The sequence below is a fragment of the Sinocyclocheilus rhinocerous genome, unplaced genomic scaffold (assembly GCF_001515625.1).
Source record: "Sinocyclocheilus rhinocerous isolate Xijiao unplaced genomic scaffold, SAMN03320098_v1.1 scaffold2780, whole genome shotgun sequence".
Taxonomy (NCBI): domain Eukaryota; kingdom Metazoa; phylum Chordata; class Actinopteri; order Cypriniformes; family Cyprinidae; genus Sinocyclocheilus; species Sinocyclocheilus rhinocerous.
Window position 1 is genome coordinate 213,074 of NW_015628683.1, and position 6,173 is coordinate 219,246.

The window sequence follows — 6,173 nt, forward strand, 5'->3', positions numbered from 1 at the left end:
CGTGGTGACGCAATCGCCCTTCAAATGCAGCCTTTGGAGGATGCATCGTGAATTGGGACGGTCCTCGTCGTGCCGCCGTGACGCAATCGGCCTTCGAATGCAGCCTTCGGAGGATGCATCGTGAATTGGGACGGTCCTCGTCGCACCGCCGTGACGCAATCGGCCTTCAAATGCAGCCTTCGTAGGATGCGGTGTTTGAATTGAGACAGCCTTCGTCGCGCCACCATGACGCAATCTGCCTTCAAATGCGCACTTCGAAGGACGTAGCCTATGAATTGGGATGCAGCTACGGTGTGTATATATATAGGATATCTAACAAGGTTAATTGCACACAGCTGAAAGCACCGAGGCCTGATAGTCTGTGCAAAGGGTAATGGGAACTGAAGTCCACAACAAACAGATAACAGTCAGGGAAGAGTGCCCTCTGGTGGCTGTCATGGGCACACCAGCAGATGGCTGTGAGACAAACAAGTTCTGCTGTGGCTGTATAGCTAATATTTTCATTGGCAAAATTGAGCAAAAACAGACAATACAATGTCTAAAATATAACACAATATTAAATTCTTATTTATTGAACTGTTGTATAAAATTAATATTTGTACTCCTATTTGGGACATAAACAGCACTTCTGTGATATTGCACTTGTTGCTTACGAGATATTGCTTAACTATGTTATATGTTCTAAATGTGAGACAAAACATATACAGGGGTATTTTTGCCCCAATCTCTTGAATTTTAGGGGCAAATAAAGCCCGGGACACACCAAGCCAACTGTCGGCCGTCAGGCAATGTCAGGTGGTTTTTAAGCTGTTGGCTCTTGTCAGACACTGGCAGCTATATTTTGGCCGTTTTTTCTTTTATGTCGAATCGCCGAGCTCATTGGCGAGAAAAGGAACTCTGATTGGCTATTCACCTTAACGAATGAGCGCACAAGAAAAAAAACGGAACTGATTAAAGCAAACCAATGATGGAGTAAAGAGGGAACGCACAAACACTTTCATTCTATCATTATCATCGTTATCATTCTGTCCATTTCTTTCTTTCTTTCTTTATCCACAAGAAGAAGACCAAGGGCTGACCATGCCAATGCCATTTGCCACTTAGCAGACATGATTGAAAAAAGCCACACAAGTCCGTCAGTAATGAGCGCTGCTTGCTTTGTATATCCAAAGTTCTAGCTCTTCCGGTTTCAATTATCTTCATTTCATATGTTTCAAGTCTTAATATTTTCCCTTTTGTTATACTGGAATAAATCATACTGGGATGATGCGCCACTGATTAACGTGTTAAATCAACAGCTCTGATATCTATTTCCACATTTTAGAGTATCAGTCATCAAAACTCTGAAATGTAGTGACTATATCAGTCGACCACACACAATGGTGGTAGAGCCCAGTTGCGCTTCTTACTAATCTTGTTACAGAGAATTTCATTCCCATCCAACCAGAAGTGTGAAGACACTAACACCCAGCAGCGTGAGCCTAACTAAACAAAGCTATAACACACCCTTAGAGCACTCTTTACTATAGCGTATGAGATTACTTCTTTCCTTTTTTCCATTTGCCATTTTCCATTTCTGTTTTTATTTGGATAAGATGAAATGACTTGGCTGCTGATATCTCTTGCCTGTGAAGAGGATTAGTTTAGCCTGCTGTGTGGCCTAATCAAAAGCCAGGCAAAAAACGTGATGCTTGCCAAAGGAAAAATAAGATTTCTGCAATGCAAGGGTTTATATTTGATGGGGAGGAAAAAGCATTGCTCATCACACACTGCTAAATGCTTCTTCTGTTCACTTTTGTAGAAAGAAGTTTTAAAGTGACTATGAGTTGGAACAAAAGTGTTTAACTTTCTTCTTGTCTAAGCCTAGTTGGTTCCTCAATGTGCTCTGATGTCTGGCCAGACGTTAGAAAATTGTGGAGAGAGAAAGCACTAATCCTGTCTGTGGGGTTTGCACAGATAAATTGGCTCAGATCCAACTCATTCACTGTCCTGTTCAGCTTTATGAAAAGCTGCCGCCCCTCGAATCAGCACGAATATGATTATTTTCTTTTTATGTAAAGCACTTTGAATTACCATTGTGTTTGAAATGTGCTATATAAATAAACTTGCCTTGCCTTACATAAAGAAGTACTGCTTTTCTACAACAATGCATCATTCAGAGACAGAGAGAGAGAGAGAGAGAGAGAGTTCATCTGTTCACATGCTCTACATTACAGGAAAAGAACTCAGAAGTGAAATAAATCTGCGTCATCATCGATTCCCCTCATGTCGTCACTGCCGGCCGCTGTAACATTCTACAGAATTTCTCACTTTGGTTTCCACGAAAGAATGAAAGTCGTGCATGTTTGGATCAACATGAGTAAATGATGACAGAAGCTTCAGTTTTGGGTGAATCATCTTAAGACCTCTGTTGACGATTAGTGAAGCAGCTATATGACAAGTCAATAATTATTTTGTGTTGTGGATGATAACCGAATGGCTGATATTCTAGACTATTTTGTCTAAATAATTACAAATAAAATGCATAAAAAAATAAAAGCAGCTGATATTAAAGGGTTAGTTCACCCAAAAATGAAAATTAGCCCATGATTTACTCAACCTCAAGCCATCCTAGGTGTATATGACTTTCTTCTTTCAGACGAATCCAATCAGAGTTATATTTAAAAATGTCCTGGCTCTTCCAAGCTTTATAATGGCAGTGAATGGGTATTATTTTTCAATAAGCCAAAAAGAAGTTCAATAAAGCCCATCCATCCATAGTAAAAAGTGCCTCACGTGGCTCCGGGGGGTGAATAAAGGCCTCCTGTAGCGAATCGATGCGTTTTGTAAGAAAAATATTCATATTTAAAATTTTATAAACAGTAATCTCTAGCTTGTGTTGACTGTCATACGCGCATTCACAAAAAAAATGTATAACGTTTTAAATAAGGATATTTTTCTTACAAAAACAATCGATTCGCTACAGGAGGCATTTATTCACCCCCTGGAGCCGTGTGAAGCACTTTTTATTATGGATGGATGGGCTTTTTTGGACTTCTTTTGGACTATTGAAAATAAAGCTTGGAAGAGCCAGGACATTTTTAAATATAACTCTGATTGTATTCGTCTGAAAGAAGAAAGTCATATACACCTAGGATGGCTTGAGGTTGAGTAAATCATGGGCTAATTTTTAATTTTTGGGTGAACTATCCCTTTAAATGAGGTTATATCTAGTCTAGCTGAACATTTCCACATGTCTGACATCTTCATCAAACCTCATTTCCCATGAAGCACAGAGACTGAATGCTGGGGAATGGTTTGCGGAGGGTTTTTGGTGAGCTCAGGTGTTTCTCAGGTGAGGAAATGAGGCGTTTGATCCAGCTGGTGAGTTTGGTGATTCGCGTGTAAACCCCATAATAGTCAGGCCTTCCACAGCCTCGGCCCCAGCTCACCACACCGGCCAGAAACCAGCGTCCAGACGGCTCCTGACACACCAGCGGCCCGCCGGAGTCACCCTGACAGAGAGACACGCGTGTAAATCAGCGACTCATGCATCATCACGCTTACAGCCAGTGTTGGGGGTAAAACATTACAAGTAACGCAAGTTACGTAATCAGATTACTTTTTAAAGTAACTAGTAAAGTAATGCATTACTTTTTATTTTAGAAGGAAATATCTGAGTTACTTTTTCAAATAGGTAAGTCCAGTTACTTTGTTTCCATGTGTTGAGTGACAGCTCTGGTGTTGCCATGGTGACAGAAATCAGGAGTAAGTGCAGAGCGTTGTGTGTGAACATGATCTTACTGTAGTTCTAGACTAAATATCAACATGTGTTTACTCATCTCACTGCACACAAACACATTCAGTGTTCCTCAAAATGAATAAAAACCGTCAAATGCAAACTCAGAATATTATACAAACCTGCAATATATAATTTATGCATTTAATCCCATTTTATTAACCAATGTCTTCGCTACTGACCTTTGATGATGCAATTCAAGCATACTAAGAAAAAATTACACATTTGTGTTTATTTTGTGTTATTGCTGAATAGTGTTGAACTTTCTTCTCATGTGTCATATTCTTCATGCAGTTTGTTTAAGCTGCGCCCTCTACTGTACAGACGTGAATTTACATTTCCTTCAGCCTGAGGCGTATTCATTTCAGTTTTGGTGTGAAAGGGCTTTTACATCTATAAAAGAAGACATTTTTTATATTAAAAACAAACAAGCAAGCCCTGCCCAGATTTAAAAAGTAACTCAAAAGTAACATAATGCATTACTTTCCACACGATGGCCTCGTCTTGGGCATGGTCTAGCGGTGAGTCAGTTGCAGAGATCTGTGCGGCGGTCGGCTGGGCCTCGCTGTCCACATTTGACCGGTTTTATAATCTGGACATCCCGGCCTTACAGGCCCAGGTCCTTTCTGCATAATGGATTCATTATTGCCTTAGGGCAACCAGTGCTTAGGCTTTGGCCTTCCTTCTTGTACGCTCTTGGCCCTTGTTGAAGTGCCGAGGCTGTACGGGGTTTTCCTTGGAACGATTACTTAGGCCGGGCTAACTTCTGCGAGTTTGGTCCTATTGCCTCCTGCGGGGCTTTCCTGCAAAATACTTGGTCCCTCTGGGCCCCTTGTGGTGCTTAAGGCAAGTGCAAGTATGAGTCGTTCCACTAACATAGAAAGGGAGATTGTACTGGTTCCCCATAGCGTCTTAGCGACGCAGTATGAGTGAAGTATCGATAGGGAACGTACTCTGTTACTAATGGCGCTTTTCCACTGTGTGGTACGACTCGGCTCGGTACGGCTCAGTACGGCACGGCTCGGTTTGCGTTTCCCGTACCGTGCCGTACCATGCAGTGGAAAAGCGCCATAACATAACCTCGGTTCCCTGAGATGAGTACAGCGTAACTAGCCGTGCTGTATAGCTGCACGACTCAGTCATCGCTTCAGTAGAAGTAACCTGAGGATCCTATGGCGATATGCCGCTTATATAGCCAGATGGCCCCGCCCATTCTGGCGGGCTTCGTCGCCATAGACTCGTGTAGCACCGCTGCTGAGCCATTGGTTCGTTTTTAATTCACTGCACGAACCAATGGTCAAAGCAGAAGAGCCTTCTTTAAAAAAACATTAAAAATCTTACTGTTCAAAAACTTTTGACAGGTAGTGTATGTAAATGCATAAATCATTACATGAAATTTATTCCAATGTAATAAAGTTACTGCATGAGAATTTCTGGTGATAAATGTGTTGAATTCTCAGACAAATAATGTCACCATGCAAAAAATCATAATGGTCCTGAAAATAAGATAAATTTTCTTTAAGTAAAATATAATTTCTTTATTTCGATTTTGAGGTGAACTATGACATTGTTTTTTGTATAGGTTTGTTTCACCCATTATTGAGTGAGTGTGTGTGTGTGTGTGTGTGTGTGTGTGCATGAGGGAGGTTGTACAGATTTTGTACATTGTGGGGATCAAATGTCATAGAAAACAGGTTTATAAACATACTAAATATTGTTTTAATTAATATCTAAATATGCATGTGTTTGAGTGAGGGTCAGGGGAGAGGAAATATCTTTGTCTCAGTTTGTGTGAGGTACCGTGAGTGCAGTTTTCCTCGTCGCTGCTGTCGATGCAGTCTGGATGCTGGTCACACACTGTATAGTAGTCGACACACTGACTGTCCTCTGAGCACTGGAACTGATCGATACACACTGCACACACACACACACACCATTAGTTACGATCGCTGGAGCTCTTCATGCTCTTTCTTGTTTCAGTGAGAAGGTTTTTCCGTACGCAGCTTTTCTTTCGTGTTGCATGATTTGGGTGACTCATGTACTGAGATATTTATGTCTCTCTGCCTACACTCACTTCTGATTACATTTTTCACTTCCTTTCTTTAGAATTCGGTAGAAAATGTCATTTGCTATTAGTCATAAGAGTTTTCGAGCATCATACAGTGAAGACGGGGATTTACCGCAGTTTCTCTCATCCAGTCCATTGGGGCAGTCGCTGATACCGTCACACGCCGGAACACAGAGACCGTTAACGTGACAGAGCACCTGACCGGGACACGCTGACCACACACATACGCACACGCACACTCACGCACACGCACACGCACACACTCACACACACACGCACACGCACACACTCACAGAGACACACACACACTCACACACTCTCTCTCTC